The sequence below is a fragment of the Hyla sarda genome, unplaced genomic scaffold (genome assembly GCF_029499605.1).
Source record: "Hyla sarda isolate aHylSar1 unplaced genomic scaffold, aHylSar1.hap1 scaffold_303, whole genome shotgun sequence".
NCBI lineage: Eukaryota > Metazoa > Chordata > Amphibia > Anura > Hylidae > Hyla > Hyla sarda.
Genome location: NW_026609748.1, coordinates 220,564 through 245,110, shown reverse-complemented (window position 1 = coordinate 245,110; position 24,547 = coordinate 220,564). Strand labels below are relative to the sequence as shown.

General features: G+C 46.0%; 10 non-coding genes across 10 annotated transcripts; all 10 read left to right on the top strand.

The window, feature by feature from the left end:
• Window positions 1–2,089: 2,089 nt before the first annotated feature.
• Window positions 2,090–2,280, top strand: LOC130327774 (U2 spliceosomal RNA). Its single transcript, XR_008872085.1, has one exon. It is a non-coding gene; the product is annotated as a U2 spliceosomal RNA (small nuclear RNA).
• Window positions 2,281–4,346: 2,066 nt separating this feature from the next.
• LOC130327773 (U2 spliceosomal RNA) lies at window positions 4,347–4,537 on the top strand. The gene has a single exon (XR_008872084.1). It is a non-coding gene; the product is annotated as a U2 spliceosomal RNA (small nuclear RNA).
• A 2,087-nt stretch (window positions 4,538–6,624) lies between these two features.
• On the top strand, window positions 6,625–6,815 carry LOC130327772 (U2 spliceosomal RNA). Its single transcript, XR_008872083.1, has one exon. It is a non-coding gene; the product is annotated as a U2 spliceosomal RNA (small nuclear RNA).
• Window positions 6,816–8,895: 2,080 nt separating this feature from the next.
• On the top strand, window positions 8,896–9,086 carry LOC130327771 (U2 spliceosomal RNA). Its single transcript, XR_008872082.1, has one exon. It is a non-coding gene; the product is annotated as a U2 spliceosomal RNA (small nuclear RNA).
• A 2,078-nt stretch (window positions 9,087–11,164) lies between these two features.
• Window positions 11,165–11,355, top strand: LOC130327770 (U2 spliceosomal RNA). The gene has a single exon (XR_008872081.1). It is a non-coding gene; the product is annotated as a U2 spliceosomal RNA (small nuclear RNA).
• Window positions 11,356–13,442: 2,087 nt separating this feature from the next.
• On the top strand, window positions 13,443–13,633 carry LOC130327769 (U2 spliceosomal RNA). The gene has a single exon (XR_008872080.1). It is a non-coding gene; the product is annotated as a U2 spliceosomal RNA (small nuclear RNA).
• Window positions 13,634–15,714: 2,081 nt separating this feature from the next.
• Window positions 15,715–15,905, top strand: LOC130327768 (U2 spliceosomal RNA). The gene has a single exon (XR_008872079.1). It is a non-coding gene; the product is annotated as a U2 spliceosomal RNA (small nuclear RNA).
• A 2,087-nt stretch (window positions 15,906–17,992) lies between these two features.
• LOC130327766 (U2 spliceosomal RNA) lies at window positions 17,993–18,183 on the top strand. The gene has a single exon (XR_008872077.1). It is a non-coding gene; the product is annotated as a U2 spliceosomal RNA (small nuclear RNA).
• A 2,086-nt stretch (window positions 18,184–20,269) lies between these two features.
• Window positions 20,270–20,460, top strand: LOC130327764 (U2 spliceosomal RNA). Its single transcript, XR_008872076.1, has one exon. It is a non-coding gene; the product is annotated as a U2 spliceosomal RNA (small nuclear RNA).
• A 2,089-nt stretch (window positions 20,461–22,549) lies between these two features.
• LOC130327763 (U2 spliceosomal RNA) lies at window positions 22,550–22,740 on the top strand. Its single transcript, XR_008872075.1, has one exon. It is a non-coding gene; the product is annotated as a U2 spliceosomal RNA (small nuclear RNA).
• Window positions 22,741–24,547: the final 1,807 nt, after the last annotated feature.

Genomic DNA, 24,547 nt, shown 5'->3' with positions numbered 1-24,547 from the left:
CCTTACAGGGTTAAAAAGAAAGATTCCTACTTTCATTGCTACCTGCTTGCTGGCTAGCCAGCTAGCCAGCCCTGTGGGCCTTGCTGCTGCTGCTGCTGCAGCCAAAAAACAAAAGGTGGTGCTGCTGCTGCTTCTGCTTCTGCTTGTGTCTGGCCGCTGTTGGAGCGTCCAGGCACAGGACTTCTGCTGCTGCTGACTAAATGGCCTCCTTAATTGGATCATTTGAGTAGCCAGCACACCTGTGCAGGTAGGGCATGACATGATAGGCAGCTGCCTTGATAGCGGGTGGGTGCTGAATGTTCCTAATTGACAAAATAAGATTAATGCTTATGAAGAAATATAAAATCTCATCCCTTCCCCAATATCGCGCCACACCCCTACCCCTTAATTCCCTGGTTGAACTTGATGGACATATGTCTTTTTTCGACCGTACTAACTATGTAACTATGTAACATAACATGGGGGGGGGGGGGTCTCCTGGCTGTTCACACAGGTGTGTCATTGCTGTACATTGACCATGCATTGCTTCTGTGGTATTGCAAAGGCAAAGACAAATGCTTCCAGCCATCCATTGCACTAATGGATTGGTCATCAGCTGGCTGTCTATGTCCCGCATCAATATAGACCAAAGTACAGAGGGTTAGGCTATGCTATTGTGCACCTACCTGATGCATCAGAAGGTGCGAGGCCCTTGCTAAATTCTGTGCACAGACTTTGAGATCTATGCTTTAGACTGTATCTAAACCTGCTCCAACATGGACTGACATTCTGGCCTACTTTCAGCCGATGCGACTTGTCTGTCGCTGAACAGTCGCTTTTTATGTATTCAGCACCTATGTATAATGTTGTAAAAATGCTCTAGAAGCTAAAGTCGCAGAAATGTCACACATATTTGGCCTGCAACTTTCTGTGCGACAAATTCAGACAGGAAAAATCAGTATAAATCCTTAGAAAATTATCCCCCAGTGTCTCCATCTGCTGGCGGTATTGAATAAGCATTGCTGCACTGATGGGGTATGCATTAGACGAAAAAAAAGAAGAAAAAGAAGAATAATACGCCCAGAAAAGAGGCGAAAAGGAGAAAAACGTAAAAAAACGTGAAAAAAAAGTAAGAGGAAGAGAAGGGAAAAAAAGGTGGAAATGGGTTTAAAAGTGATTTCGGCGGAGAAATATATATATATATATATATATATATATATATATATATATATATATACGCGCACACACACACATATATATAAACGTATTCTCCGTTGAGATATTGCAGCCGCTGCTGTGTCCAGGCCCAGGAGCCTTAGCACTGTGCTGTGATGTCACTCAATACCACTGACATCACTAGGTGTAAACAACATCTCTCCTTTGCTGTGTATGTGACTATGGAGCTGTTTGGTGATGTCGTCTATTATGGCCTTCATAGAAGCAACAGGAGATTGTTGCATCCATCTAGAACCCTCAGAACTACAGTGCTATGATGTCACTCACTTCCACAGGCCTTGCAGAGTGTAAACAACAACAACCCAGCTTTGTTGTGTATGTAACCATAGGGATTTGTGATGTCACCTAGAACCTTCACAGCAGCGACAGCTTTATGAGGAGCATCAGCACTGCTCTGCCTGAGCAGAACCATCACCGCCATAGGTTGTCAAATAACCCGGGTTTAACCCACACAGGTAAGTCCAATGGGGTGCAGGCATGTCCTCTATGCTTACAGCTTCCCGTGGGTGTTGGTTTGATACCGTTTGGGGACAGCCAAGGAGGCATCTGCAGGCAACAAAGGTAGGTGTGTGCTTGTGTGTGTGTTTCCTATGCAGATCCTAAGCCCAGTGTCACATGCAAGTAGGAGGAGTAAGAAGGGTTCCTGGCAAATCCGGGTTATGGATTGCATTTAAAAAGGCCCCGTGGGAGTGCAATGGGCCCCTGTCTTGCTGCTTAGCAATAATGGTATGGGTTTAGGTTCTGCTGTGTGTACTGGTGGTTGACTGCCCCCCAGCCCAGAGTGTGCATGGAAAATTGTCTGGCAGCCTCCCTGACAGCAAGCAGTGATAGTGCCCATGAAGGGGACCTTGTTGGGCCCGCCCCTTTCACGGTTATCGCTTCTCGGCCTTTTGGCTAAGATCAAGTGTAGTATCTGTTCTTATCAGTTTAATATCTGATACGTCCCCTATCTGGGGACCATATATTAAATGGATTTTTGAGAACGGGGGCCGATTTCGAAGCTTGCTTCCGTCGCCCTATGCATTGACCCGATATGGCAGTATCTTCGGGTACAGTGCACCACCCCCTTACAGGGTTAAAAAGAAAGATTCCTACTTTCATTGCTACCTGCTTGCTGGCTAGCCAGCTAGCCAGCCCTGTGGGCCTTGCTGCTGCTGCTGCTGCAGCCAAAAAACAAAAGGTGGTGCTGCTGCTGCTTCTGCTTCTGCTTGTGTCTGGCCGCTGTTGGAGCGTCCAGGCACAGGACTTCTGCTGCTGCTGACTAAATGGCCTCCTTAATTGGATCATTTGAGTAGCCAGCACACCTGTGCAGGTAGGGCATGACATGATAGGCAGCTGCCTTGATAGCGGGTGGGTGCTGAATGTTCCTAATTGACAAAATAAGATTAATGCTTATGAAGAAATATAAAATCTCATCCCTTCCCCAATATCGCGCCACACCCCTACCCCTTAATTCCCTGGTTGAACTTGATGGACATATGTCTTTTTTCGACCGTACTAACTATGTAACTATGTAACATAACATGGGGGGGGGGGGTCTCCTGGCTGTTCACACAGGTGTGTCATTGCTGTACATTGACCATGCATTGCTTCTGTGGTATTGCAAAGGCAAAGACAAATGCTTCCAGCCATCCATTGCACTAATGGATTGGTCATCAGCTGGCTGTCTATGTCCCGCATCAATATAGACCAAAGTACAGAGGGTTAGGCTATGCTATTGTGCACCTACCTGATGCATCAGAAGGTGCGAGGCCCTTGCTAAATTCTGTGCACAGACTTTGAGATCTATGCTTTAGACTGTATCTAAACCTGCTCCAACATGGACTGACATTCTGGCCTACTTTCAGCCGATGCGACTTGTCTGTCGCTGAACAGTCGCTTTTTATGTATTCAGCACCTATGTATAATGTTGTAAAAATGCTCTAGAAGCTAAAGTCGCAGAAATGTCACACATATTTGGCCTGCAACTTTCTGTGCGACAAATTCAGACAGGAAAAATCAGTATAAATCCTTAGAAAATTATCCCCCAGTGTCTCCATCTGCTGGCGGTATTGAATAAGCATTGCTGCACTGATGGGGTATGCATTAGACGAAAAAAAAGAAGAAAAAGAAGAATAATACGCCCAGAAAAGAGGCGAAAAGGAGAAAAACGTAAAAAAACGTGAAAAAAAAGTAAGAGGAAGAGAAGGGAAAAAAAGGTGGAAATGGGTTTAAAAGTGATTTCGGCGGAGAAATATATATATATATATATATATATACGCGCACACACACACATATATATAAACGTATTCTCCGTTGAGATATTGCAGCCGCTGCTGTGTCCAGGCCCAGGAGCCTTAGCACTGTGCTGTGATGTCACTCAATACCACTGACATCACTAGGTGTAAACAACATCTCTCCTTTGCTGTGTATGTGACTATGGAGCTGTTTGGTGATGTCGTCTATTATGGCCTTCATAGAAGCAACAGGAGATTGTTGCATCCATCTAGAACCCTCAGAACTACAGTGCTATGATGTCACTCACTTCCACAGGCCTTGCAGAGTGTAAACAACAACAACCCAGCTTTGTTGTGTATGTAACCATAGGGATTTGTGATGTCACCTAGAACCTTCACAGCAGCGACAGCTTTATGAGGAGCATCAGCACTGCTCTGCCTGAGCAGAACCATCACCGCCATAGGTTGTCAAATAACCCGGGTTTAACCCACACAGGTAAGTCCAATGGGGTGCAGGCATGTCCTCTATGCTTACAGCTTCCCGTGGGTGTTGGTTTGATACCGTTTGGGGACAGCCAAGGAGGCATCTGCAGGCAACAAAGGTAGGTGTGTGCTTGTGTGTGTGTTTCCTATGCAGATCCTAAGCCCAGTGTCACATGCAAGTAGGAGGAGTAAGAAGGGTTCCTGGCAAATCCGGGTTATGGATTGCATTTAAAAAGGCCCCGTGGGAGTGCAATGGGCCCCTGTCTTGCTGCTTAGCAATAATGGTATGGGTTTAGGTTCTGCTGTGTGTACTGGTGGTTGACTGCCCCCCAGCCCAGAGTGTGCATGGAAAATTGTCTGGCAGCCTCCCTGACAGCAAGCAGTGATAGTGCCCATGAAGGGGACCTTGTTGGGCCCGCCCCTTTCACGGTTATCGCTTCTCGGCCTTTTGGCTAAGATCAAGTGTAGTATCTGTTCTTATCAGTTTAATATCTGATACGTCCCCTATCTGGGGACCATATATTAAATGGATTTTTGAGAACGGGGGCCGATTTCGAAGCTTGCTTCCGTCGCCCTATGCATTGACCCGATATGGCAGTATCTTCGGGTACAGTGCACCACCCCCTTACAGGGTTAAAAAGAAAGATTCCTACTTTCATTGCTACCTGCTTGCTGGCTAGCCAGCTAGCCAGCCCTGTGGGCCTCTGCTGCTGCTGCTGCTGCAGCCAAAAAACAAAAGGTGGTGCTGCTGCTGCTTCTGCTTCTGCTTGTGTCTGGCCGCTGTTGGAGCGTCCAGGCACAGGACTTCTGCTGCTGCTGACTAAATGGCCTCCTTAATTGGATCATTTGAGTAGCCAGCACACCTGTGCAGGTAGGGCATGACATGATAGGCAGCTGCCTTGATAGCGGGTGGGTGCTGAATGTTCCTAATTGACAAAATAAGATTAATGCTTATGAAGAAATATAAAATCTCATCCCTTCCCCAATATCGCGCCACACCCCTACCCCTTAATTCCCTGGTTGAACTTGATGGACATATGTCTTTTTTCGACCGTACTAACTATGTAACTATGTAACATAACATGGGGGGGGGGGGTCTCCTGGCTGTTCACACAGGTGTGTCATTGCTGTACATTGACCATGCATTGCTTCTGTGGTATTGCAAAGGCAAAGACAAATGCTTCCAGCCATCCATTGCACTAATGGATTGGTCATCAGCTGGCTGTCTATGTCCCGCATCAATATAGACCAAAGTACAGAGGGTTAGGCTATGCTATTGTGCACCTACCTGATGCATCAGAAGGTGCGAGGCCCTTGCTAAATTCTGTGCACAGACTTTGAGATCTATGCTTTAGACTGTATCTAAACCTGCTCCAACATGGACTGACATTCTGGCCTACTTTCAGCCGATGCGACTTGTCTGTCGCTGAACAGTCGCTTTTTATGTATTCAGCACCTATGTATAATGTTGTAAAAATGCTCTAGAAGCTAAAGTCGCAGAAATGTCACACATATTTGGCCTGCAACTTTCTGTGCGACAAATTCAGACAGGAAAAATCAGTATAAATCCTTAGAAAATTATCCCCCAGTGTCTCCATCTGCTGGCGGTATTGAATAAGCATTGCTGCACTGATGGGGTATGCATTAGACGAAAAAAAAGAAGAAAAAGAAGAATAATACGCCCAGAAAAGAGGCGAAAAGGAGAAAAACGTAAAAAAACGTGAAAAAAAAGTAAGAGGAAGAGAAGGGAAAAAAAGGTGGAAATGGGTTTAAAAGTGATTTCGGCGGAGAAATATATATATATATATATATATATATATATATATATATATATATACGCGCACACACACACATATATATAAACGTATTCTCCGTTGAGATATTGCAGCCGCTGCTGTGTCCAGGCCCAGGAGCCTTAGCACTGTGCTGTGATGTCACTCAATACCACTGACATCACTAGGTGTAAACAACATCTCTCCTTTGCTGTGTATGTGACTATGGAGCTGTTTGGTGATGTCGTCTATTATGGCCTTCATAGAAGCAACAGGAGATTGTTGCATCCATCTAGAACCCTCAGAACTACAGTGCTATGATGTCACTCACTTCCACAGGCCTTGCAGAGTGTAAACAACAACAACCCAGCTTTGTTGTGTATGTAACCATAGGGATTTGTGATGTCACCTAGAACCTTCACAGCAGCGACAGCTTTATGAGGAGCATCAGCACTGCTCTGCCTGAGCAGAACCATCACCGCCATAGGTTGTCAAATAACCCGGGTTTAACCCACACAGGTAAGTCCAATGGGGTGCAGGCATGTCCTCTATGCTTACAGCTTCCCGTGGGTGTTGGTTTGATACCGTTTGGGGACAGCCAAGGAGGCATCTGCAGGCAACAAAGGTAGGTGTGTGCTTGTGTGTGTGTTTCCTATGCAGATCCTAAGCCCAGTGTCACATGCAAGTAGGAGGAGTAAGAAGGGTTCCTGGCAAATCCGGGTTATGGATTGCATTTAAAAAGGCCCCGTGGGAGTGCAATGGGCCCCTGTCTTGCTGCTTAGCAATAATGGTATGGGTTTAGGTTCTGCTGTGTGTACTGGTGGTTGACTGCCCCCCAGCCCAGAGTGTGCATGGAAAATTGTCTGGCAGCCTCCCTGACAGCAAGCAGTGATAGTGCCCATGAAGGGGACCTTGTTGGGCCCGCCCCTTTCACGGTTATCGCTTCTCGGCCTTTTGGCTAAGATCAAGTGTAGTATCTGTTCTTATCAGTTTAATATCTGATACGTCCCCTATCTGGGGACCATATATTAAATGGATTTTTGAGAACGGGGGCCGATTTCGAAGCTTGCTTCCGTCGCCCTATGCATTGACCCGATATGGCAGTATCTTCGGGTACAGTGCACCACCCCCTTACAGGGTTAAAAAGAAAGATTCCTACTTTCATTGCTACCTGCTTGCTGGCTAGCCAGCTAGCCAGCCCTGTGGGCCTTGCTGCTGCTGCTGCTGCAGCCAAAAAACAAAAGGTGGTGCTGCTGCTGCTTCTGCTTCTGCTTGTGTCTGGCCGCTGTTGGAGCGTCCAGGCACAGGACTTCTGCTGCTGCTGACTAAATGGCCTCCTTAATTGGATCATTTGAGTAGCCAGCACACCTGTGCAGGTAGGGCATGACATGATAGGCAGCTGCCTTGATAGCGGGTGGGTGCTGAATGTTCCTAATTGACAAAATAAGATTAATGCTTATGAAGAAATATAAAATCTCATCCCTTCCCCAATATCGCGCCACACCCCTACCCCTTAATTCCCTGGTTGAACTTGATGGACATATGTCTTTTTTCGACCGTACTAACTATGTAACTATGTAACATAACATGGGGGGGGGGGTCTCCTAGCTGTTCACACAGGTGTGTCATTGCTGTACATTGACCATGCATTGCTTCTGTGGTATTGCAAAGGCAAAGACAAATGCTTCCAGCCATCCATTGCACTAATGGATTGGTCATCAGCTGGCTGTCTATGTCCCGCATCAATATAGACCAAAGTACAGAGGGTTAGGCTATGCTATTGTGCACCTACCTGATGCATCAGAAGGTGCGAGGCCCTTGCTAAATTCTGTGCACAGACTTTGAGATCTATGCTTTAGACTGTATCTAAACCTGCTCCAACATGGACTGACATTCTGGCCTACTTTCAGCCGATGCGACTTGTCTGTCGCTGAACAGTCGCTTTTTATGTATTCAGCACCTATGTATAATGTTGTAAAAATGCTCTAGAAGCTAAAGTCGCAGAAATGTCACACATATTTGGCCTGCAACTTTCTGTGCGACAAATTCAGACAGGAAAAATCAGTATAAATCCTTAGAAAATTATCCCCCAGTGTCTCCATCTGCTGGCGGTATTGAATAAGCATTGCTGCACTGATGGGGTATGCATTAGACGAAAAAAAAGAAGAAAAAGAAGAATAATACGCCCAGAAAAGAGGCGAAAAGGAGAAAAACGTAAAAAAACGTGAAAAAAAAGTAAGAGGAAGAGAAGGGAAAAAAAGGTGGAAATGGGTTTAAAAGTGATTTCGGCGGAGAATATATATATATATATATATATATATATATATATATATATACGCGCACACACACACATATATATAAACGTATTCTCCGTTGAGATATTGCAGCCGCTGCTGTGTCCAGGCCCAGGAGCCTTAGCACTGTGCTGTGATGTCACTCAATACCACTGACATCACTAGGTGTAAACAACATCTCTCCTTTGCTGTGTATGTGACTATGGAGCTGTTTGGTGATGTCGTCTATTATGGCCTTCATAGAAGCAACAGGAGATTGTTGCATCCATCTAGAACCCTCAGAACTACAGTGCTATGATGTCACTCACTTCCACAGGCCTTGCAGAGTGTAAACAACAACAACCCAGCTTTGTTGTGTATGTAACCATAGGGATTTGTGATGTCACCTAGAACCTTCACAGCAGCGACAGCTTTATGAGGAGCATCAGCACTGCTCTGCCTGAGCAGAACCATCACCGCCATAGGTTGTCAAATAACCCGGGTTTAACCCACACAGGTAAGTCCAATGGGGTGCAGGCATGTCCTCTATGCTTACAGCTTCCCGTGGGTGTTGGTTTGATACCGTTTGGGGACAGCCAAGGAGGCATCTGCAGGCAACAAAGGTAGGTGTGTGCTTGTGTGTGTGTTTCCTATGCAGATCCTAAGCCCAGTGGCACATGCAAGTAGGAGGAGTAAGAAGGGTTCCTGGCAAATCCGGGTTATGGATTGCATTTAAAAAGGCCCCGTGGGAGTGCAATGGGCCCCTGTCTTGCTGCTTAGCAATAATGGTATGGGTTTAGGTTCTGCTGTGTGTACTGGTGGTTGACTGCCCCCCAGCCCAGAGTGTGCATGGAAAATTGTCTGGCAGCCTCCCTGACAGCAAGCAGTGATAGTGCCCATGAAGGGGACCTTGTTGGGCCCGCCCCTTTCACGGTTATCGCTTCTCGGCCTTTTGGCTAAGATCAAGTGTAGTATCTGTTCTTATCAGTTTAATATCTGATACGTCCCCTATCTGGGGACCATATATTAAATGGATTTTTGAGAACGGGGGCCGATTTCGAAGCTTGCTTCCGTCGCCCTATGCATTGACCCGATATGGCAGTATCTTCGGGTACAGTGCACCACCCCCTTACAGGGTTAAAAAGAAAGATTCCTACTTTCATTGCTACCTGCTTGCTGGCTAGCCAGCTAGCCAGCCCTGTGGGCCTTGCTGCTGCTGCTGCTGCAGCCAAAAAACAAAAGGTGGTGCTGCTGCTGCTTCTGCTTCTGCTTGTGTCTGGCCGCTGTTGGAGCGTCCAGGCACAGGACTTCTGCTGCTGCTGACTAAATGGCCTCCTTAATTGGATCATTTGAGTAGCCAGCACACCTGTGCAGGTAGGGCATGACATGATAGGCAGCTGCCTTGATAGCGGGTGGGTGCTGAATGTTCCTAATTGACAAAATAAGATTAATGCTTATGAAGAAATATAAAATCTCATCCCTTCCCCAATATCGCGCCACACCCCTACCCCTTAATTCCCTGGTTGAACTTGATGGACATATGTCTTTTTTCGACCGTACTAACTATGTAACTATGTAACATAACATGGGGGGGGGGGGTCTCCTGGCTGTTCACACAGGTGTGTCATTGCTGTACATTGACCATGCATTGCTTCTGTGGTATTGCAAAGGCAAAGACAAATGCTTCCAGCCATCCATTGCACTAATGGATTGGTCATCAGCTGGCTGTCTATGTCCCGCATCAATATAGACCAAAGTACAGAGGGTTAGGCTATGCTATTGTGCACCTACCTGATGCATCAGAAGGTGCGAGGCCCTTGCTAAATTCTGTGCACAGACTTTGAGATCTATGCTTTAGACTGTATCTAAACCTGCTCCAACATGGACTGACATTCTGGCCTACTTTCAGCCGATGCGACTTGTCTGTCGCTGAACAGTCGCTTTTTATGTATTCAGCACCTATGTATAATGTTGTAAAAATGCTCTAGAAGCTAAAGTCGCAGAAATGTCACACATATTTGGCCTGCAACTTTCTGTGCGACAAATTCAGACAGGAAAAATCAGTATAAATCCTTAGAAAATTATCCCCCAGTGTCTCCATCTGCTGGCGGTATTGAATAAGCATTGCTGCACTGATGGGGTATGCATTAGACGAAAAAAAAGAAGAAAAAGAAGAATAATACGCCCAGAAAAGAGGCGAAAAGGAGAAAAACGTAAAAAAACGTGAAAAAAAAGTAAGAGGAAGAGAAGGGAAAAAAAGGTGGAAATGGGTTTAAAAGTGATTTCGGCGGAGAAATATATATATATATATATATATATATATATATATATACGCGCACACACACACATATATATAAACGTATTCTCCGTTGAGATATTGCAGCCGCTGCTGTGTCCAGGCCCAGGAGCCTTAGCACTGTGCTGTGATGTCACTCAATACCACTGACATCACTAGGTGTAAACAACATCTCTCCTTTGCTGTGTATGTGACTATGGAGCTGTTTGGTGATGTCGTCTATTATGGCCTTCATAGAAGCAACAGGAGATTGTTGCATCCATCTAGAACCCTCAGAACTACAGTGCTATGATGTCACTCACTTCCACAGGCCTTGCAGAGTGTAAACAACAACAACCCAGCTTTGTTGTGTATGTAACCATAGGGATTTGTGATGTCACCTAGAACCTTCACAGCAGCGACAGCTTTATGAGGAGCATCAGCACTGCTCTGCCTGAGCAGAACCATCACCGCCATAGGTTGTCAAATAACCCGGGTTTAACCCACACAGGTAAGTCCAATGGGGTGCAGGCATGTCCTCTATGCTTACAGCTTCCCGTGGGTGTTGGTTTGATACCGTTTGGGGACAGCCAAGGAGGCATCTGCAGGCAACAAAGGTAGGTGTGTGCTTGTGTGTGTGTTTCCTATGCAGATCCTAAGCCCAGTGTCACATGCAAGTAGGAGGAGTAAGAAGGGTTCCTGGCAAATCCGGGTTATGGATTGCATTTAAAAAGGCCCCGTGGGAGTGCAATGGGCCCCTGTCTTGCTGCTTAGCAATAATGGTATGGGTTTAGGTTCTGCTGTGTGTACTGGTGGTTGACTGCCCCCCAGCCCAGAGTGTGCATGGAAAATTGTCTGGCAGCCTCCCTGACAGCAAGCAGTGATAGTGCCCATGAAGGGGACCTTGTTGGGCCCGCCCCTTTCACGGTTATCGCTTCTCGGCCTTTTGGCTAAGATCAAGTGTAGTATCTGTTCTTATCAGTTTAATATCTGATACGTCCCCTATCTGGGGACCATATATTAAATGGATTTTTGAGAACGGGGGCCGATTTCGAAGCTTGCTTCCGTCGCCCTATGCATTGACCCGATATGGCAGTATCTTCGGGTACAGTGCACCACCCCCTTACAGGGTTAAAAAGAAAGATTCCTACTTTCATTGCTACCTGCTTGCTGGCTAGCCAGCTAGCCAGCCCTGTGGGCCTTGCTGCTGCTGCTGCTGCAGCCAAAAAACAAAAGGTGGTGCTGCTGCTGCTTCTGCTTCTGCTTGTGTCTGGCCGCTGTTGGAGCGTCCAGGCACAGGACTTCTGCTGCTGCTGACTAAATGGCCTCCTTAATTGGATCATTTGAGTAGCCAGCACACCTGTGCAGGTAGGGCATGACATGATAGGCAGCTGCCTTGATAGCGGGTGGGTGCTGAATGTTCCTAATTGACAAAATAAGATTAATGCTTATGAAGAAATATAAAATCTCATCCCTTCCCCAATATCGCGCCACACCCCTACCCCTTAATTCCCTGGTTGAACTTGATGGACATATGTCTTTTTTCGACCGTACTAACTATGTAACTATGTAACATAACATGGGGGGGGGGGGTCTCCTGGCTGTTCACACAGGTGTGTCATTGCTGTACATTGACCATGCATTGCTTCTGTGGTATTGCAAAGGCAAAGACAAATGCTTCCAGCCATCCATTGCACTAATGGATTGGTCATCAGCTGGCTGTCTATGTCCCGCATCAATATAGACCAAAGTACAGAGGGTTAGGCTATGCTATTGTGCACCTACCTGATGCATCAGAAGGTGCGAGGCCCTTGCTAAATTCTGTGCACAGACTTTGAGATCTATGCTTTAGACTGTATCTAAACCTGCTCCAACATGGACTGACATTCTGGCCTACTTTCAGCCGATGCGACTTGTCTGTCGCTGAACAGTCGCTTTTTATGTATTCAGCACCTATGTATAATGTTGTAAAAATGCTCTAGAAGCTAAAGTCGCAGAAATGTCACACATATTTGGCCTGCAACTTTCTGTGCGACAAATTCAGACAGGAAAAATCAGTATAAATCCTTAGAAAATTATCCCCCAGTGTCTCCATCTGCTGGCGGTATTGAATAAGCATTGCTGCACTGATGGGGTATGCATTAGACGAAAAAAAAGAAGAAAAAGAAGAATAATACGCCCAGAAAAGAGGCGAAAAGGAGAAAAACGTAAAAAAACGTGAAAAAAAAGTAAGAGGAAGAGAAGGGAAAAAAAGGTGGAAATGGGTTTAAAAGTGATTTCGGCGGAGAAATATATATATATATATATATATATATATATATATATATATATATACGCGCACACACACACATATATATATAACGTATTCTCCGTTGAGATATTGCAGCCGCTGCTGTGTCCAGGCCCAGGAGCCTTAGCACTGTGCTGTGATGTCACTCAATACCACTGACATCACTAGGTGTAAACAACATCTCTCCTTTGCTGTGTATGTGACTATGGAGCTGTTTGGTGATGTCGTCTATTATGGCCTTCATAGAAGCAACAGGAGATTGTTGCATCCATCTAGAACCCTCAGAACTACAGTGCTATGATGTCACTCACTTCCACAGGCCTTGCAGAGTGTAAACAACAACAACCCAGCTTTGTTGTGTATGTAACCATAGGGATTTGTGATGTCACCTAGAACCTTCACAGCAGCGACAGCTTTATGAGGAGCATCAGCACTGCTCTGCCTGAGCAGAACCATCACCGCCATAGGTTGTCAAATAACCCGGGTTTAACCCACACAGGTAAGTCCAATGGGGTGCAGGCATGTCCTCTATGCTTACAGCTTCCCGTGGGTGTTGGTTTGATACCGTTTGGGGACAGCCAAGGAGGCATCTGCAGGCAACAAAGGTAGGTGTGTGCTTGTGTGTGTGTTTCCTATGCAGATCCTAAGCCCAGTGTCACATGCAAGTAGGAGGAGTAAGAAGGGTTCCTGGCAAATCCGGGTTATGGATTGCATTTAAAAAGGCCCCGTGGGAGTGCAATGGGCCCCTGTCTTGCTGCTTAGCAATAATGGTATGGGTTTAGGTTCTGCTGTGTGTACTGGTGGTTGACTGCCCCCCAGCCCAGAGTGTGCATGGAAAATTGTCTGGCAGCCTCCCTGACAGCAAGCAGTGATAGTGCCCATGAAGGGGACCTTGTTGGGCCCGCCCCTTTCACGGTTATCGCTTCTCGGCCTTTTGGCTAAGATCAAGTGTAGTATCTGTTCTTATCAGTTTAATATCTGATACGTCCCCTATCTGGGGACCATATATTAAATGGATTTTTGAGAACGGGGGCCGATTTCGAAGCTTGCTTCCGTCGCCCTATGCATTGACCCGATATGGCAGTATCTTCGGGTACAGTGCACCACCCCCTTACAGGGTTAAAAAGAAAGATTCCTACTTTCATTGCTACCTGCTTGCTGGCTAGCCAGCTAGCCAGCCCTGTGGGCCTTGCTGCTGCTGCTGCTGCAGCCAAAAAACAAAAGGTGGTGCTGCTGCTGCTTCTGCTTCTGCTTGTGTCTGGCCGCTGTTGGAGCGTCCAGGCACAGGACTTCTGCTGCTGCTGACTAAATGGCCTCCTTAATTGGATCATTTGAGTAGCCAGCACACCTGTGCAGGTAGGGCATGACATGATAGGCAGCTGCCTTGATAGCGGGTGGGTGCTGAATGTTCCTAATTGACAAAATAAGATTAATGCTTATGAAGAAATATAAAATCTCATCCCTTCCCCAATATCGCGCCACACCCCTACCCCTTAATTCCCTGGTTGAACTTGATGGACATATGTCTTTTTTCGACCGTACTAACTATGTAACTATGTAACATAACATGGGGGGGGGGGTCTCCTGGCTGTTCACACAGGTGTGTCATTGCTGTACATTGACCATGCATTGCTTCTGTGGTATTGCAAAGGCAAAGACAAATGCTTCCAGCCATCCATTGCACTAATGGATTGGTCATCAGCTGGCTGTCTATGTCCCGCATCAATATAGACCAAAGTACAGAGGGTTAGGCTATGCTATTGTGCACCTACCTGATGCATCAGAAGGTGCGAGGCCCTTGCTAAATTCTGTGCACAGACTTTGAGATCTATGCTTTAGACTGTATCTAAACCTGCTCCAACATGGACTGACATTCTGGCCTACTTTCAGCCGATGCGACTTGTCTGTCGCTGAACAGTCGCTTTTTATGTATTCAGCACCTATGTATAATGTTGTAAAAATGCTCTAGAAGCTAAAGTCGCAGAAATGTCACACATATTTGGCCTGCAACTTTCTGTGCGACAAATTCAGACAGGAAAAATCAGTATAAATCCTTAGAAAATTATCCCCCAGTGTCTCCATCTGCTGGCGGTATTGAATAAGCATTGCTGCACTGATGGGGTATGCATTAGACGAAAAAAAAGAAGAAAAAGAAGAATAATACGCCCAGAAAAGAGGCGAAAAGGAGAAAAACGTAAAAAAACGTGAAAAAAAAGTAAGAGGAAGAGAAGGGAAAAAAAGGTGGAAATGGGTTTAAAAGTGATTTCGGCGGAGAAATATATATATATATATATATATATATATATATATATATATACGCGCACACACACACATATATATAAACGTATTCTCCGTTGAGATATTGCAGCCGCTGCTGTGTCCAGGCCCAGGAGCCTTAGCACTGTGCTGTGATGTCACTCAATACCACTGACATCACTAGGTGTAAACAACATCTCTCCTTTGCTGTGTATGTGACTATGGAGCTGTTTGGTGATGTCGTCTATTATGGCCTTCATAGAAGCAACAGGAGATTGTTGCATCCATCTAGAACCCTCAGAACTACAGTGCTATGATGTCACTCACTTCCACAGGCCTTGCAGAGTGTAAACAACAACAACCCAGCTTTGTTGTGTATGTAACCATAGGGATTTGTGATGTCACCTAGAACCTTCACAGCAGCGACAGCTTTATGAGGAGCATCAGCACTGCTCTGCCTGAGCAGAACCATCACCGCCATAGGTTGTCAAATAACCCGGGTTTAACCCACACAGGTAAGTCCAATGGGGTGCAGGCATGTCCTCTATGCTTACAGCTTCCCGTGGGTGTTGGTTTGATACCGTTTGGGGACAGCCAAGGAGGCATCTGCAGGCAACAAAGGTAGGTGTGTGCTTGTGTGTGTGTTTCCTATGCAGATCCTAAGCCCAGTGTCACATGCAAGTAGGAGGAGTAAGAAGGGTTCCTGGCAAATCCGGGTTATGGATTGCATTTAAAAAGGCCCCGTGGGAGTGCAATGGGCCCCTGTCTTGCTGCTTAGCAATAATGGTATGGGTTTAGGTTCTGCTGTGTGTACTGGTGGTTGACTGCCCCCCAGCCCAGAGTGTGCATGGAAAATTGTCTGGCAGCCTCCCTGACAGCAAGCAGTGATAGTGCCCATGAAGGGGACCTTGTTGGGCCCGCCCCTTTCACGGTTATCGCTTCTCGGCCTTTTGGCTAAGATCAAGTGTAGTATCTGTTCTTATCAGTTTAATATCTGATACGTCCCCTATCTGGGGACCATATATTAAATGGATTTTTGAGAACGGGGGCCGATTTCGAAGCTTGCTTCCGTCGCCCTATGCATTGACCCGATATGGCAGTATCTTCGGGTACAGTGCACCACCCCCTTACAGGGTTAAAAAGAAAGATTCCTACTTTCATTGCTACCTGCTTGCTGGCTAGCCAGCTAGCCAGCCCTGTGGGCCTTGCTGCTGCTGCTGCTGCAGCCAAAAAACAAAAGGTGGTGCTGCTGCTGCTTCTGCTTCTGCTTGTGTCTGGCCGCTGTTGGAGCGTCCAGGCACAGGACTTCTGCTGCTGCTGACTAAATGGCCTCCTTAATTGGATCATTTGAGTAGCCAGCACACCTGTGCAGGTAGGGCATGACATGATAGGCAGCTGCCTTGATAGCGGGTGGGTGCTGAATGTTCCTAATTGACAAAATAAGATTAATGCTTATGAAGAAATATAAAATCTCATCCCTTCCCCAATATCGCGCCACACCCCTACCCCTTAATTCCCTGGTTGAACTTGATGGACATATGTCTTTTTTCGACCGTACTAACTATGTAACTATGTAACATAACATGGGGGGGGGGGTCTCCTAGCTGTTCACACAGGTGTGTCATTGCTGTACATTGACCATGCATTGCTTCTGTGGTATTGCAAAGGCAAAGACAAATGCTTCCAGCCATCCATTGCACTAATGGATTGGTCATCAGCTGGCTGTCTATGTCCCGCATCAATATAGACCAAAGTACAGAGGGTTAGGCTATGCTATTGTGCACCTACCTGATGCATCAGAAGGTGCGAGGCCCTTGCTAAATTCTGTGCACAGACTTTGAGATCTATGCTTTAGACTGTATCTAAACCTGCTCCAACATGGACTGACATTCTGGCCTACTTTCAGCCGATGCGACTTGTCTGTCGCTGAACAGTCGCTTTTTATGTATTCAGCACCTATGTATAATGTTGTAAAAATGCTCTAGAAGCTAAAGTCGCAGAAATGTCACACATATTTGGCCTGCAACTTTCTGTGCGACAAATTCAGACAGGAAAAATCAGTATAAATCCTTAGAAAATTATCCCCCAGTGTCTCCATCTGCTGGCGGTATTGAATAAGCATTGCTGCACTGATGGGGTATGCATTAGATGAAAAAAAAGAAGAAAAAGAAGAATAATACGCCCAGAAAAGAGGCGAAAAGGAGAAAAACGTAAAAAAACGTGAAAAAAAAGTAAGAGGAAGAGAAGGGAAAAAAAGGTGGAAATGGGTTTAAAAGTGATTTCGGCGGAGAAATATATATATATATATATATATATATATATATATATATATATATATACGCGCACACACACACATATATATAAACGTATTCTCCGTTGAGATATTGCAGCCGCTGCTGTGTCCAGGCCCAGGAGCCTTAGCACTGTGCTGTGATGTCACTCAATACCACTGACATCACTAGGTGTAAACAACATCTCTCCTTTGCTGTGTATGTGACTATGGAGCTGTTTGGTGATGTCGTCTATTATGGCCTTCATAGAAGCAACAGGAGATTGTTGCATCCATCTAGAACCCTCAGAACTACAGTGCTATGATGTCACTCACTTCCACAGGCCTTGCAGAGTGTAAACAACAACAACCCAGCTTTGTTGTGTATGTAACCATAGGGATTTGTGATGTCACCTAGAACCTTCACAGCAGCGACAGCTTTATGAGGAGCATCAGCACTGCTCTGCCTGAGCAGAACCATCACCGCCATAGGTTGTCAAATAACCCGGGTTTAACCCACACAGGTAAGTCCAATGGGGTGCAGGCATGTCCTCTATGCTTACAGCTTCCCGTGGGTGTTGGTTTGATACCGTTTGGGGACAGCCAAGGAGGCATCTGCAGGCAACAAAGGTAGGTGTGTGCTTGTGTGTGTGTTTCCTATGCAGATCCTAAGCCCAGTGTCACATGCAAGTAGGAGGAGTAAGAAGGGTTCCTGGCAAATCCGGGTTATGGATTGCATTTAAAAAGGCCCCGTGGGAGTGCAATGGGCCCCTGTCTTGCTGCTTAGCAATAATGGTATGGGTTTAGGTTCTGCTGTGTGTACTGGTGGTTGACTGCCCCCCAGCCCAGAGTGTGCATGGAAAATTGTCTGGCAGCCTCCCTGACAGCAAGCAGTGATAGTGCCCATGAAGGGGACCTTGTTGGGCCCGCCCCTTTCACGGTTATCGCTTCTCGGCCTTTTGGCTAAGATCAAGTGTAGTATCTGTTCTTATCAGTTTAATATCTGATACGTCCCCTATCTGGGGACCATATATTAAATGGATTTTTGAGAACGGGGGCCGATTTCGAAGCTTGCTTCCGTCGCCCTATGCATTGACCCGATATGGCAGTATCTTCGGGTACAGTGCACCACCCCCTTACAGGGTTAAAAAGAAAGATTCCTACTTTCATTGCTACCTGCTTGCTGGCTAGCCAGCTAGCCAGCCCTGTGGGCCTTGCTGCTGCTGCTGCTGCAGCCAAAAAACAAAAGGTGGTGCTGCTGCTGCTTCTGCTTCTGCTTGTGTCTGGCCGCTGTTGGAGCGTCCAGGCACAGGACTTCTGCTGCTGCTGACTAAATGGCCTCCTTAATTGGATCATTTGAGTAGCCAGCACACCTGTGCAGGTAGGGCATGACATGATAGGCAGCTGCCTTGATAGCGGGTGGGTGCTGAATGTTCCTAATTGACAAAATAAGATTAATGCTTATGAAGAAATATAAAATCTCATCCCTTCCCCAATATCGCGCCACACCCCTACCCCTTAATTCCCTGGTTGAACTTGATGGACATATGTCTTTTTTCGACCGTACTAACTATGTAACTATGTAACATAACATGGGGGGGGGGGGTCTCCTGGCTGTTCACACAGGTGTGTCATTGCTGTACATTGACCATGCATTGCTTCTGTGGTATTGCAAAGGCAAAGACAAATGCTTCCAGCCATCCATTGCACTAATGGATTGGTCATCAGCTGGCTGTCTATGTCCCGCATCAATATAGACCAAAGTACAGAGGGTTAGGCTATGCTATTGTGCACCTACCTGATGCATCAGAAGGTGCGAGGCCCTTGCTAAATTCTGTGCACAGACTTTGAGATCTATGCTTTAGACTGTATCTAAACCTGCTCCAACATGGACTGACATTCTGGCCTACTTTCAGCCGATGCGACTTGTCTGTCGCTGAACAGTCGCTTTTTATGTATTCAGCACCTATGTATAATGTTGTAAAAATGCTCTAGAAGCTAAAGTCGCAGAAATGTCACACATATTTGGCCTGCAACTTTCTGTGCGACAAATTCAGACAGGAAAAATCAGTATAAATCCTTAGAAAATTATCCCCCAGTGTCTCCATCTGCTGGCGGTATTGAATAAGCATTGCTGCACTGATGGGGTATGCATTAGACGAAAAAAAAGAAGAAAAAGAAGAATAATACGCCCAGAAAAGAGGCGAAAAGGAGAAAAACGTAAAAAAACGTGAAAAAAAAGTAAGAGGAAGAGAAGGGAAAAAAAGGTGGAAATGGGTTTAAAAGTGATTTCGGCGGAGAAATATATATATATATATATATATATATATATATATATATATATATACGCGCACACACACACATATATATAAACGTATTCTCCGTTGAGATATTGCAGCCGCTGCTGTGTCCAGGCCCAGGAGCCTTAGCACTGTGCTGTGATGTCACTCAATACCACTGACATCACTAGGTGTAAACAACATCTCTCCTTTGCTGTGTATGTGACTATGGAGCTGTTTGGTGATGTCGTCTATTATGGCCTTCATAGAAGCAACAGGAGATTGTTGCATCCATCTAGAACCCTCAGAACTACAGTGCTATGATGTCACTCACTTCCACAGGCCTTGCAGAGTGTAAACAACAACAACCCAGCTTTGTTGTGTATGTAACCATAGGGATTTGTGATGTCACCTAGAACCTTCACAGCAGCGACAGCTTTATGAGGAGCATCAGCACTGCTCTGCCTGAGCAGAACCATCACCGCCATAGGTTGTCAAATAACCCGGGTTTAACCCACACAGGTAAGTCCAATGGGGTGCAGGCATGTCCTCTATGCTTACAGCTTCCCGTGGGTGTTGGTTTGATACCGTTTGGGGACAGCCAAGGAGGCATCTGCAGGCAACAAAGGTAGGTGTGTGCTTGTGTGTGTGTTTCCTATGCAGATCCTAAGCCCAGTGTCACATGCAAGTAGGAGGAGTAAGAAGGGTTCCTGGCAAATCCGGGTTATGGATTGCATTTAAAAAGGCCCCGTGGGAGTGCAATGGGCCCCTGTCTTGCTGCTTAGCAATAATGGTATGGGTTTAGGTTCTGCTGTGTGTACTGGTGGTTGACTGCCCCCCAGCCCAGAGTGTGCATGGAAAATTGTCTGGCAGCCTCCCTGACAGCAAGCAGTGATAGTGCCCATGAAGGGGACCTTGTTGGGCCCGCCCCTTTCACGGTTATCGCTTCTCGGCCTTTTGGCTAAGATCAAGTGTAGTATCTGTTCTTATCAGTTTAATATCTGATACGTCCCCTATCTGGGGACCATATATTAAATGGATTTTTGAGAACGGGGGCCGATTTCGAAGCTTGCTTCCGTCGCCCTATGCATTGACCCGATATGGCAGTATCTTCGGGTACAGTGCACCACCCCCTTACAGGGTTAAAAAGAAAGATTCCTACTTTCATTGCTACCTGCTTGCTGGCTAGCCAGCTAGCCAGCCCTGTGGGCCTTGCTGCTGCTGCTGCTGCAGCCAAAAAACAAAAGGTGGTGCTGCTGCTGCTTCTGCTTCTGCTTGTGTCTGGCCGCTGTTGGAGCGTCCAGGCACAGGACTTCTGCTGCTGCTGACTAAATGGCCTCCTTAATTGGATCATTTGAGTAGCCAGCACACCTGTGCAGGTAGGGCATGACATGATAGGCAGCTGCCTTGATAGCGGGTGGGTGCTGAATGTTCCTAATTGACAAAATAAGATTAATGCTTATGAAGAAATATAAAATCTCATCCCTTCCCCAATATCGCGCCACACCCCTACCCCTTAATTCCCTGGTTGAACTTGATGGACATATGTCTTTTTTCGACCGTACTAACTATGTAACTATGTAACATAACATGGGGGGGGGGGTCTCCTGGCTGTTCACACAGGTGTGTCATTGCTGTACATTGACCATGCATTGCTTCTGTGGTATTGCAAAGGCAAAGACAAATGCTTCCAGCCATCCATTGCACTAATGGATTGGTCATCAGCTGGCTGTCTATGTCCCGCATCAATATAGACCAAAGTACAGAGGGTTAGGCTATGCTATTGTGCACCTACCTGATGCATCAGAAGGTGCGAGGCCCTTGCTAAATTCTGTGCACAGACTTTGAGATCTATGCTTTAGACTGTATCTAAACCTGCTCCAACATGGACTGACATTCTGGCCTACTTTCAGCCGATGCGACTTGTCTGTCGCTGAACAGTCGCTTTTTATGTATTCAGCACCTATGTATAATGTTGTAAAAATGCTCTAGAAGCTAAAGTCGCAGAAATGTCACACATATTTGGCCTGCAACTTTCTGTGCGACAATGTGCGACAAATTCAGACAGGAAAAATCAGTATAAATCCTTAGAAAATTATCCCCCAGTGTCTCCATCTGCTGGCGGTATTGAATAAGCATTGCTGCACTGATGGGGTATGCATTAGACGAAAAAAAAGAAGAAAAAGAAGAATAATACGCCCAGAAAAGAGGCGAAAAGGAGAAAAACGTAAAAAAACGTGAAAAAAAAGTAAGAGGAAGAGAAGGGAAAAAAAGGTGGAAATGGGTTTAAAAGTGATTTCGGCGGAGAAATATATATATATATATATATATATATATATATATATATACGCGCACACACACACATATATATAAACGTATTCTCCGTTGAGATATTGCAGCCGCTGCTGTGTCCAGGCCCAGGAGCCTTAGCACTGTGCTGTGATGTCACTCAATACCACTGACATCACTAGGTGTAAACAACATCTCTCCTTTGCTGTGTATGTGACTATGGAGCTGTTTGGTGATGTCGTCTATTATGGCCTTCATAGAAGCAACAGGAGATTGTTGCATCCATCTAGAACCCTCAGAACTACAGTGCTATGATGTCACTCACTTCCACAGGCCTTGCAGAGTGTAAACAACAACAACCCAGCTTTGTTGTGTATGTAACCATAGGGATTTGTGATGTCACCTAGAACCTTCACAGCAGCGACAGCTTTATGAGGAGCATCAGCACTGCTCTGCCTGAGCAGAACCATCACCGCCATAGGTTGTCAAATAACCCGGGTTTAACCCACACAGGTAAGTCCAATGGGGTGCAGGCATGTCCTCTATGCTTACAGCTTCCCGTGGGTGTTGGTTTGATACCGTTTGGGGACAGCCAAGGAGGCATCTGCAGGCAACAAAGGTAGGTGTGTGCTTGTGTGTGTGTTTCCTATGCAGATCCTAAGCCCAGTGTCACATGCAAGTAGGAGGAGTAAGAAGGGTTCCTGGCAAATCCGGGTTATGGATTGCATTTAAAAAGGCCCCGTGGGAGTGCAATGGGCCCCTGTCTTGCTGCTTAGCAATAATGGTATGGGTTTAGGTTCTGCTGTGTGTACTGGTGGTTGACTGCCCCCCAGCCCAGAGTGTGCATGGAAAATTGTCTGGCAGCCTCCCTGACAGCAAGCAGTGATAGTGCCCATGAAGGGGACCTTGTTGGGCCCGCCCCTTTCACGGTTATCGCTTCTCGGCCTTTTGGCTAAGATCAAGTGTAGTATCTGTTCTTATCAGTTTAATATCTGATACGTCCCCTATCTGGGGACCATATATTAAATGGATTTTTGAGAACGGGGGCCGATTTCGAAGCTTGCTTCCGTCGCCCTATGCATTGACCCGATATGGCAGTATCTTCGGGTACAGTGCACCACCCCCTTACAGGGTTAAAAAGAAAGATTCCTACTTTCATTGCTACCTGCTTGCTGGCTAGCCAGCTAGCCAGCCCTGTGGGCCTTGCTGCTGCTGCTGCTGCAGCCAAAAAACAAAAGGTGGTGCTGCTGCTGCTTCTGCTTCTGCTTGTGTCTGGCCGCTGTTGGAGCGTCCAGGCACAGGACTTCTGCTGCTGCTGACTAAATGGCCTCCTTAATTGGATCATTTGAGTAGCCAGCACACCTGTGCAGGTAGGGCATGACATGATAGGCAGCTGCCTTGATAGCGGGTGGGTGCTGAATGTTCCTAATTGACAAAATAAGATTAATGCTTATGAAGAAATATAAAATCTCATCCCTTCCCCAATATCGCGCCACACCCCTACCCCTTAATTCCCTGGTTGAACTTGATGGACATATGTCTTTTTTCGACCGTACTAACTATGTAACTATGTAACATAACATGGGGGGGGGGGTCTCCTGGCTGTTCACACAGGTGTGTCATTGCTGTACATTGACCATGCATTGCTTCTGTGGTATTGCAAAGGCAAAGACAAATGCTTCCAGCCATCCATTGCACTAATGGATTGGTCATCAGCTGGCTGTCTATGTCCCGCATCAATATAGACCAAAGTACAGAGGGTTAGGCTATGCTATTGTGCACCTACCTGATGCATCAGAAGGTGCGAGGCCCTTGCTAAATTCTGTGCACAGACTTTGAGATCTATGCTTTAGACTGTATCTAAACCTGCTCCAACATGGACTGACATTCTGGCCTACTTTCAGCCGATGCGACTTGTCTGTCGCTGAACAGTCGCTTTTTATGTATTCAGCACCTATGTATAATGTTGTAAAAATGCTCTAGAAGCTAAAGTCGCAGAAATGTCACACATATTTGGCCTGCAACTTTCTGTGCGACAAATTCAGACAGGAAAAATCAGTATAAATCCTTAGAAAATTATCCCCCAGTGTCTCCATCTGCTGGCGGTATTGAATAAGCATTGCTGCACTGATGGGGTATGCATTAGACGAAAAAAAAGAAGAAAAAGAAGAATAATACGCCCAGAAAAGAGGCGAAAAGGAGAAAAACGTAAAAAAACGTGAAAAAAAAGTAAGAGGAAGAGAAGGGAAAAAAAGGTGGAAATGGGTTTAAAAGTGATTTCGGCGGAGAAATATATATATATATATATATATATATATATATATATATACGCGCACACACACACATATATATAAACGTATTCTCCGTTGAGATATTGCAGCCGCTGCTGTGTCCAGGCCCAGGAGCCTTAGCACTGTGCTGTGATGTCACTCAATACCACTGACATCACTAGGTGTAAACAACATCTCTCCTTTGCTGTGTATGTGACTATGGAGCTGTTTGGTGATGTCGTCTATTATGGCCTTCATAGAAGCAACAGGAGATTGTTGCATCCATCTAGAACCCTCAGAACTACAGTGCTATGATGTCACTCACTTCCACAGGCCTTGCAGAGTGTAAACAACAACAACCCAGCTTTGTTGTGTATGTAACCATAGGGATTTGTGATGTCACCTAGAACCTTCACAGCAGCGACAGCTTTATGAGGAGCATCAGCACTGCTCTGCCTGAGCAGAACCATCACCGCCATAGGTTGTCAAATAACCCGGGTTTAACCCACACAGGTAAGTCCAATGGGGTGCAGGCATGTCCTCTATGCTTACAGCTTCCCGTGGGTGTTGGTTTGATACCGTTTGGGGACAGCCAAGGAGGCATCTGCAGGCAACAAAGGTAGGTGTGTGCTTGTGTGTGTGTTTCCTATGCAGATCCTA